We start from the raw sequence: 11,055 nt of genomic DNA, 5'->3' as shown, positions 1-11,055 counted from the left end.
CCGTATGAAGCTAAGGTTTCATGTACGGTTTTGAAATAGCGGTGGGAACTGTGATGTTATCACCGACTATGATTATCTAACAGTTCAAGTACAGTTGATATAGTTGAAGCACAGTCAAAATACGGTTTTTTTGGATGGAATATTTGGCGTCAGCCTATAGGTTTTCTGGTTTTTTTAATTTCTTCTTTGGCAGAATGTGAAAGATTACCCTTTGATTTACCAGAAGCGGAGGAAGAATTAGTAGCAGGTTACCAAACTGAATATTCCGGTATCAAATATGGTTTATTTTATCTTGTTTCTTACCTAAATTTATTAGTTTCTTCTTTATTTGTAACAGTTCTCTACTTGGGCGGGTGGAATTTATCTATTCCCTATATATCCTTTTTTGATTTTTTCCAAATGAATAAAGCAGTTGGAATTTTGGAAATGACAATGGGTATATTTATTACATTAACTAAAGCTTATTTATTTCTCTTCATTTCTATCACAATAAGATGGACTTTACCGAGGATGAGAATGGATCAGTTATTAAATCTTGGATGGAAATTTCTTTTACCTATTTCCCTGGGCAATCTCTTATTAACAACCTCTTCTCAACTTGTTTCACTATAAATAAGATAATACAATAATAGTAAGAATATTTTCAACACAAAAGCTCTCTCAAACAAGAGAAAGAAACATATCTTTTTCATAGATATTTAGAATGAATATGTTCCCTATGGTAACTGGGTTCATGAGTTATGGTCAACAAACAATACGTGCTACAAGGTACATAGGTCAAAGTTTCATAACTACCTTATCCCACACAAATCGTTTACCTATAACGATTCACTACCCTTATGAAAAATCAATTACACCAGAGCGTTTCCGAGGGCGAATCCACTTTGAATTTGATAAATGTATTGCTTGTGAAGTATGTGTTCGCGTATGTCCGATAGATTTACCCGTTGTGGATTGGAGATTTGAAAAGGATATTAAAAGAAAACAATTGCTTAATTATAGTATTGATTTCGGAGTTTGTATATTTTGTGGCAATTGTGTTGAGTACTGTCCAACAAGCTGTTTATCAATGACTGAAGAATATGAACTTTCTACCTATGATCGTCATGAATTGAATTACAATCAAATTGCTTTAAGTCGGTTACCAATCTCCATAATGGGAGATTACACAATTCAAACAATTAGGAATTCGTCTGAAAGTAAAATAAACAAAGAAAAATCTTCGAATTCAAGAACGATTACTGATTACTAAACTTTGATTTTGTCTTTCTGTTATAAAAATCTAATAATTCTTTATTAAACTTTAAAATTAAACTATAAAGAAAAACGAAAAACTACTGCTTATTGGAAATTATTTCTTATTTTAAATCAGACTAGATTTTCGTGATATAATATAATTTATAACTATAAGTTTATACACAAAAAAATACCCTAATCCTTTTTTCCTTCCTTGAATCCTTTAGTTTTAGTCAGTTCATGAAAAATTTTATACTATTAATTTCTTTTTATCCATAATGGATTTACCTGGACCAATACATGAGATTCTTATGCTATTTGGGGGATTTGTTCTTCTACTAGGGGGTCTAGGAGTAGTATTACTTACCAACCCCATTTATTCTGCCTTTTCGCTGGGATTAGTTCTTGTTTGTATATCCTTATTCTATTTTTTATTAAATTCCTACTTTGTAGCTGTCGCACAACTTCTTATTTATGTGGGAGCCATAAATGTCTTGATCATATTCGCTGTAATGTTCGTAAATGGCTCAGAATGGTCTAAAGATAAGAATTATTGGACTATTGGAGATGGGTTCACTTCACTCGTTTGTATAACTATTGTTTTTTCACTAATGACTACTATCCCAGATACGTCGTGGTATGGAATTCTTTGGACTACAAGATCAAACCAAATAGTAGAACAGGGTCTCATAAATAATGTTCAACAAATTGGAATTCATTTAGCAACCGATTTTTATCTTCCGTTTGAACTCATTTCCATAATTCTTCTAGTTTCTTTAATAGGTGCAATTACTATGGCTCGGCAATAAGAAAACTTAGAAAAAGTACAAATTATAAGAATTGCAAATCTAAAATAAATAACTAAAGAATCACAATTTTGATTTAGTAAAATCCATCTACTGCCAACAAATACCTCCTTTTTTTTTTTTTTTTTTTTCTTTTGTTGTGTAATTGTTCTATTGTAATTAATTGAATCGGTTCAATTCTTGCCCTCATATTGAAATGAATCGAGATTGATAAGGAGTTAGTTAATGATGTTTGAGCATGTACTTTTTTTGAGTGTCTATTTATTTTCGATTGGTATCTATGGATTGATCACAAGCCGAAACATGGTTAGAGCTCTAATATGTCTTGAACTTATACTGAATTCAATTAATCTAAATCTCGTAACATTTTCTGATCTATTTGATAGTCGCCAATTAAAAGGAGATATTTTCGCAATTTTTGTTATAGCCCTTGCAGCTGCTGAAGCCGCTATTGGACTATCCATTCTTTCTTCCATCCATCGTAATAGGAAATCCACTCGTATCAATCAATCTAATTTATTGAATAATTAGACTTTTGAATAATTAGACATAGAATCCTCTAAACAAAGGCGCACATATTAAAATAAATAGAAATCAATACTATTTTCTTAGTATTATTTGAGAATATCCATTTTTTTTAGTAGATTATTGCATAGTATTCTTTTTCACTTAAATGAATTTTTGTATTTGTAATTCATTGATATTGCAATTTGAATATTGCAATAATTTATATTGAAAAGACGATAGCCAATTTATTGGCTAATTCGAATTCGTCTGTACAATTCGTAAAATTCTTTCTTATTTCTTATTTATTGTTGAAATCCAAAATTAAAGTCTCTTGGCTCTCTTCACGCTTTCTCACAAACAGATTAAAAAATAGATTTTTTTTTTTGAAGTTTGGATAAACCATTGCTTCGTCTGGTGTCTACAATACATATGACTCATTATAGTACTAATTTCATTTTTACCAGATCGAAAAATTTTATGTTGAAAAGAAAAATTTATAGATCCAATGTCACATTCCGTAAAAATTTACGATACATGTATAGGATGCACTCAATGTGTACGAGCTTGTCCAACAGATGTATTAGAAATGATACCCTGGGATGGATGTAAAGCCAAGCAAATTGCTTCCGCGCCGAGAACCGAAGATTGTGTGGGTTGTAAGAGATGTGAATCTGCCTGCCCGACAGATTTTTTAAGTGTCCGCGTTTATTTAGGGCCTGAAACAACACGTAGCATGGCTCTATCTTATTGATACGTTACAAAAAACTTCACTCGAATCGTCTGATTCCTCTTTACCGAAGAAGCCTGTGCTCGAAATAATCGAGCACGGGCTTTTCTGGTCAAAACGTATCTTGTCTTTATCACTTTATCATGAGTTATTTTCCTTGGTTAACAATACTTGTTGTTTTGCCGATATTTGCAGGTTCATTAATTTTCTTTTTACCTCATAAGGGAAACAAAGTCGTTAGGTGGTATACTATATCTATTTGTTTATTAGAATTCCTTCTAATGACTTATGCGTTCTGTTATCATTTCCAACTGGAGGATCCCTTAATCCAATTAAAGGAGGATTATAAATGGATAGATGTCTTCGATTTCCACTGGAGATTGGGAATCGATGGACTTTCATTAGGATCTATTTTATTGACAGGATTTATCACTACTTTAGCTACTTTAGCAGCTTGGCCAATTACACGGAATTCGCGATTATTCTATTTCCTGATGCTCGCAATGTATAGTGGTCAAATAGGATTATTTTCTTCGCGAGACCTTTTACTTTTTTTTATCATGTGGGAGTTAGAATTAATTCCTGTTTACTTACTTTTATCCATGTGGGGGGGGAAGAGGCGTCTATATTCAGCTACAAAGTTTATTTTGTATACTGCAGGCGGTTCCATTTTTTTCTTAATCGGAGTTCTGGGTATGGGCTTATATGGTTCCAACGAACCAGGATTAGATTTGGAAAGATTAATTAATCAATCATACCCTGCAACCTTGGAAATACTTTTATATTTTGGCTTCCTTATTGCTTATGCTGTCAAATTGCCGATTATACCCCTACATACGTGGTTACCAGATACCCATGGGGAAGCACATTATAGTACATGTATGCTTTTAGCGGGAATATTATTAAAGATGGGAGCATATGGATTGATTCGGATCAACATGGAATTGTTACCTCATGCTCATTATCTATTTTCGCCCTGGTTAGTAATAATAGGAGCGATCCAAATAATCTATGCAGCTTCAACTTCTCTTGGTCAACGAAATTTCAAAAAAAGAATAGCTTATTCCTCTGTATCTCACATGGGTTTCATAATTATAGGAATTGGTTCCATAACCAACATTGGACTCAATGGAGCTATTTTACAAATATTATCCCATGGATTTATTGGTGCTACACTTTTTTTCTTGGCAGGAACCGCTTCTGATAGAATGCGTCTTGTTTATCTCGAAGAACTGGGGGGAATATCTATCCCAATGCCTAAAATTTTTACCATGTTTAGTAGCTTTTCAATGGCTTCTCTTGCCTTACCAGGAATGAGTGGTTTTGTCGCAGAATTAGTAGTATTTTTTGGACTAATTACTAGTCCAAAATTTCTGTTAATGCCAAAAACACTAATTACTTTTGTAATGGCAATTGGAATGATATTAACTCCTATTTATTTATTATCTATGTTACGCCAGATGTTCTATGGATACAAGCTATTTAATGTTCCAAACGCAAATTTTGTGGATTCTGGACCACGAGAACTCTTTATTTTAATCTGTATCTTTTTACCAGTAATAGGAATTGGTATTTATCCAGATTTTGTTCTCTCCCTATCCGTTGACAGGGTAGAGGCTCTCTTATCCAATTATTATCCTAAATAGGTTTGCTTTTTTTTACTCGTCTGCTCTATTAATGCAGAAATAAGTAAAAAAGTATATAATGCAGAAATAAGTAAAAAAGTATAATTAGATCTATCTCGAATTTTTGAGAACCCTTTGATAAGGCGTTCAAGGGGTTCTCAAATAAAACATAAAAGTAAAAACCTTCATTTCATGAAGGTTTTATTTTATGTAATCATTTAGGTGTTAATGTAAACGAACCATAACTATGTAAGCCTATTCCTAATAGATTTATACCAAAATAACAAATCCAAATTATAAGAAATCCTATCAAAGCTATAAGTGCAGAATTCGTACCCTTCCAATTTGGATTTGTTCTACTATGTAAATAAATTGCGAATATGGTCCAAGTAATAAATGCCCAAGTTTCCTTAGGATCCCAATTCCAATAGGATCCCCAGGCCTCATTAGCCCATACTGCTCCACAAAGAATACCTACGGTTAAAAGGGTAAATCCTAGGCTAATGACACGATAACTCCAAGAATCCAAACGCTCCGTTAATTGATATTTGTAATAATTTGGAAATGAAGGGACAGAGGTTCTTTTTAAAGCACTTCTTTTTGCATAAAAATATTTAATATCACTAAAGAAAAATGTTTTATTTAAAACATTTTTTTTCTTTTTAGAAAAGAAATGGAAATTATTTCGAAATCTAATGATTAGAATAGCGGCAGATAATAAGGATCCGCACAAAAGAGTTGCATAGCTTAATAACATCATACTGACATGCATCATTAACCACTGAGATTGTAGAGCAGGTACTAGTATCGTGGATTGATGCATTTCAGTTAAAAGACCCGATGTGGCAAAGCCTTGCGTTAAAATAGTACTTGGCGTAGTTATTGTGCTTAAATCATTTTTAGAGTTCTGTATTTTAGGAATGGTATGAAGAATATACAGGGCCCATGAAAGGAAGATCAATGACTCATATAAATTACTTAATGGAAAATGTCCCGAGGAAGCCCAACGAGAAACTAAGAATCCTGTTATAGAGAAAAAAGTAACTATCATTCCTTTTTCTGACGAATCGCGTAATCCTCCAAGTTCACGAACTAATAAGGTTATAAAATGAATCGTAATCACAATTGAAATCGTTGAGAAAGAGATATGAGTTAGTATATGTTCTAAAGTTGCAAATAGCATAAGGGGAAGGTCCCATTACAAAATTGTAAATTTCGAATTGATTTCTAATCTATTGTATTCTTTTTCAAGAATGCCGCCACTCGGATTCGAACCGAGATGCTTGAGCACTGCTTCCTAAGAGCAGCGTGTCTACCAATTTCACCATGGCGGCTAACTTCAAATAATAGGTAACTTAAAAGAATAATAGCTATTATCTTGGGAATCGTCGATATTGGGAAAGTCCATAAAATTTAGGAACATTAGAGTTTTCATTAAAATAGACTTCGTTTGGTAGTATCGTTTCCATTTTTTTTTTTTACAATAAACTCTTGCTTTGCCCAATAGAAACACAAACACTGCTTGAAAGAGTTGGAACTTCTTTTTTCTAACTTGCAATTATAGAACTAATTTTTTCTAATTAATTTCCCCTTTACATTTTGAAAATTCTTTCAATACAATGAAAAAAATCCAAAAGGGTTTCTATTTAATGATGAAATTAAAATAAAATGGATAAATAGAAAAGGCTTTTTGGATTTTTTAAAAATTTCTAGAATGAAAGTCTTTATGCTCTTATTAATAAGATTTACTAACCTTATGATTTTGGAGAAGATAGGTGGAAGTTGTAAGTCCTATTGTAAGAATACTCCACTTTTCATAATTTTCCTAATAGAATATGAGGATTCTATTAGGAAAATTATGAAAAGTTCATTGATAGGAAAAGAATACTTAGCACACAGTATACCAAACAAAACTTTTTTTTTCTTGTATATATAAGATAAGAGGGGTTTTTTGTTCTAAGAATATTGTACCGAGTAATTCGACACATAAAAGTACATTCAAAGAAGAATCCAAATTATTAAATAATTGGAATTCTTTTTTGATAAGTCAATTCATATTATTCCAAAATCTTATTATTTGTTTGTTGCCCAGAAAAACCCTTTGGTTTTGGATGCTCATTACCGCTCGAAAATGATCTTGATTTTACTAAAGAATAAGATTGTACTATGGAAAAATAAGTCTTTTTCTTCCAAATATTTTTACGAATACGCTTTTTTGACATTGAAGTACGTTTTTTTGGAACTGCCATTCAAAAAGGAAATTACTTTTTTCTAGTTGTATGTGAAAGACATCTATTGCTGCAAATCAATCCTTCTTTCTTCTTTTTATTAGTATTTATACTTAGATACTGAAAGATACTTAAATTTTGAATTATTTTTTACTTCATTTTGTCTAATGCGGATAAGACAACAAGAATTTTTTAACATTTTTTCTTTATATATTTTATACTTTTTTTTTAATAATATAGAATATATAGAAGGGTTTCTCATTTAAATCTATTTATATCTATTTATATATCAAGTATACTCCATATATAGATATATGGTATGGAAGCCTATCCCCCATATAAGATAAGACGGGGGGATAAAAAGAAGGGAAAATGAAAATAGTTAATTAAGTTCAGAATGGTATTCCATAAAGGAAAGGAATTCCAATCAAAACAAAAAATACTGAGTCTCTTAAACAAGACATTCTAAAACTTAGGTAATTTATAGTCATTAGAATTTTAGTTCTATATGAAGTAAGGACTATTCGATAATTTCTTATAAACATAGGTTTTCATTGGAATTCACTCAATCAGTTAATTATGGAACAAGAGAGCTGTTTCATCTTTGTTTTAAAGAAATATAAAAATGAATTATGAATAGAAAGTAAAATGATTCCACTTTTTTTTTTTTATTTTTATAAATATCTTTATTTAGTTAATAAAATAACTTCGTTACCTAGTTATTTTATTAACTTTTTTAATTTAACCAACTAAACCCATTCTTAATTTTTAATTATTTCAATGAGATAAATTTTGGAAAAATTAAGAATTTCAGTATTTTTTCTTATTCTTTTTATTTATTCTTTCAGAAAGAGATAAGAATTGGTTTGGTGAATCGGAAACAATTTTATAGAAAAATTGAAGTAAAAATTGAAGTAAAAATTGCAATTTCTTTTCTTATGGAACATACATATCAATATGCATGGGTAATCCCTCTTCTCCCACTTCCAGTTATTATGTCAATGGGATTTGGCCTTATTCTTATTCCGACAGCAACAAAAAATCTTCGTCGCATATGGGCTTTTCCTAGTGTTTTACTCTTAAGTATAGCTATGGTATTCTCAGTTCAACTGTCTATTCAACAAATAAATGGAAGTTCGATCTATCAATATCTATGGTCTTGGACCGTCAATAATGATTTTTCTTTAGAATTTGGATACTTGATTGACCCACTTACTTCTATTATGTTAATACTAATTACTACTGTAGGAATCCTGGTTCTTATTTATAGTGATGGTTATATGTCTCACGATGAAGGATATTTGAGATTTTTTGTTTATATAAGTTTTTTCAATACTTCCATGTTGGGATTGGTTACTAGCTCCAATTTGATACAAATTTATTTTTTTTGGGAACTCGTGGGAATGTGTTCTTATTTATTGATAGGCTTTTGGTTTACACGACCAATCGCAGCGAGTGCTTGTCAAAAAGCTTTTGTAACTAATCGTGTAGGGGATTTTGGTCTATTATTAGGAATTTTAGGTTTTTTTTGGATAACAGGTAGTTTAGAGTTTAGGGATTTGTTCAAAATAGCTAATAACTGGATTCCTAATAATGGAATTAACTCTTTACATACTACTTTGTGTGCTTTTTTATTATTCCTTGGTGCAGTTGCGAAATCCGCACAATTCCCTCTTCACGTATGGTTACCCGATGCTATGGAAGGGCCCACTCCTATTTCGGCTCTTATACACGCAGCAACTATGGTTGCTGCGGGAATTTTTCTTCTAGCTCGACTTCTTCCTCTTTTCATATCTTTACCTTTGATAATGAGTTTTATTTCTTTAGTAGGTACAATAACACTATTCTTAGGAGCTACTTTAGCTCTTGCTCAGAGAGATATTAAAAGAAGCTTAGCCTATTCTACAATGTCTCAATTGGGTTATATGATGTTAGCTCTAGGTATAGGTTCTTATCAAGCTGCTTTATTCCATTTGATCACTCATGCTTATTCAAAAGCTTTATTGTTCTTGGGATCCGGATCCGTTATTCATTCAATGGAACCTCTTGTTGGATATTCACCAGATAAAAGTCAAAATATGGTTCTTATGGGCGGTTTAAGAAAATACATTCCAATCACAAGAACTACTTTTTTATGGGGTACACTTTCTCTTTGTGGTATTCCACCTCTTGCTTGCTTCTGGTCCAAAGATGAAATCCTTAGTAATAGTTGGTTGTATTCGCCCTTTTTTGGAATAATAGCCTCCTTTACTGCAGGATTAACTGCCTTTTATATGTTTCGGATATATTTACTTACATTTGATGGGTATTTGCGTGTTCATTTTCAAAATTACAGTAGCACTAAAGAGAGTTCCTTGTATTCAATATCCTTATGGGGAAAAAGGATACCCAAAGGAGTGAATAGGGATTTCGTTTTATCAACAACGAAGAGTGGAGTTTCTTTTTTTTCACAAAATATACCAAAAATTCAAGGTAATACAAGAAATAGGATAGGATCCTTTACTACGTCTTTTGGGGCTAAAAAAACTTTTGCCTATCCGCATGAAACGGGAAATACTATGTTATTTCCTCTTCTTATATTACTACTTTTCACTTTGTTCATTGGATTCATAGGAATCTCTTTTGATAATGGAGGAATTGGTAATGGAATAGCAGAGTTAACCATATTATCAAAGTGGTTAACTCCCTCAATAAACTTTACCCAGGAAAGTTCTAATTCTTTTGTAAATTCATATGAATTTATTACTAATGCAATTTCTTCTGTAAGTCTAGCTATCTTTGGTTTATTCATAGCATATATCTTCTATGGATCCGCTTATTCTTTTTTTCAGAATTTGGATTTAATAAACTCTTTTTACAAAGGAAATCCTAAAAAAGAATTTTTAGATCAAGTAAAAAAAAATATATACAGTTGGTCATATAATCGTGGTTATATAGATATTTTCTATACTAGGGTCTTTACCCTCGGTATAAGAGGGTTAACCGAACTCACGGAGTTTTTTGATAAGGGTGTTATTGATGGAATTACCAATGGAGTGGGTCTTGCTAGTTTTTGTATAGGAGAGGAAATTAAATATGTAGGGGGAGGTCGAATCTCGTCTTATTTATTCTTTTTTTTATGTTATGTATCTGTGTTTTTATTCTTTTTTCTTTCTTAAGTTAAGGAATTTACAACAAGTCTCTTGCAAAAATAACTATCCTATCCCCTTTCTACAATCTCTCTATATCCTTGTTACATAAGGTAAGTATTGTATAATAGTTCGGTTTTCCGCGATTTTTTCCATTCCTCTGTGTAAATACCCTAATATGGGTTCACAATCAATAACATCCTCACCATCGAGAGTAACGATCAGTCGAAGAACACCATGCATTGATGGGTGTTGAGGGCCCATATTGACTATCATGAGATCTTTTCTTGTAAGCGGTAGACTCATATCCTTTCTTCCTTAATTCATTATTCCATGAAAATGGATTATTCCATGAATTCCTCAAAGCGAGGCTCATCAAAATGAAAAATCTAAGACTACTATAAGACTACTAAAAAAATAATAAAACAAGAAAAAAATTTGAACGATTAAATTACTGCTCCCGAATATTCAACTGACCGATTAATTTCTTATAACGTACTCTATTTTTCTTTGCCAAATAAGCCAGCAAACGTCGACGTTTTCCCAAAAGTCTTCGTAGACCTCTTTCCGATGAAAAATCTTTTTTGTGTAATTCCAAATGTGAAGCAAGTCTCCGTATCTTATTGGTGAAACTGAATACTTGAAATTCAACAGAACCCCTGTTTTCTTCTTTTTCTTCTTTAACCATAAATCCAAAAATTTTTCTACCTCCTTTCTTTTTCATGTATTTTTCTGATCAGGAAAAATACAAAATTATGTCAGTTATTTTGAAGTTATTCTAATCTCGTACACACACAA

The sequence above is a fragment of the Triticum urartu genome, unplaced genomic scaffold, assembly GCF_056163025.1.
Source record: "Triticum urartu cultivar PI428250 unplaced genomic scaffold, HENAU_Tu73 scaffold67, whole genome shotgun sequence".
NCBI classification, from domain to species: domain Eukaryota; kingdom Viridiplantae; phylum Streptophyta; class Magnoliopsida; order Poales; family Poaceae; genus Triticum; species Triticum urartu.
Note: the sequence above shows the minus strand (reverse complement) of the source record.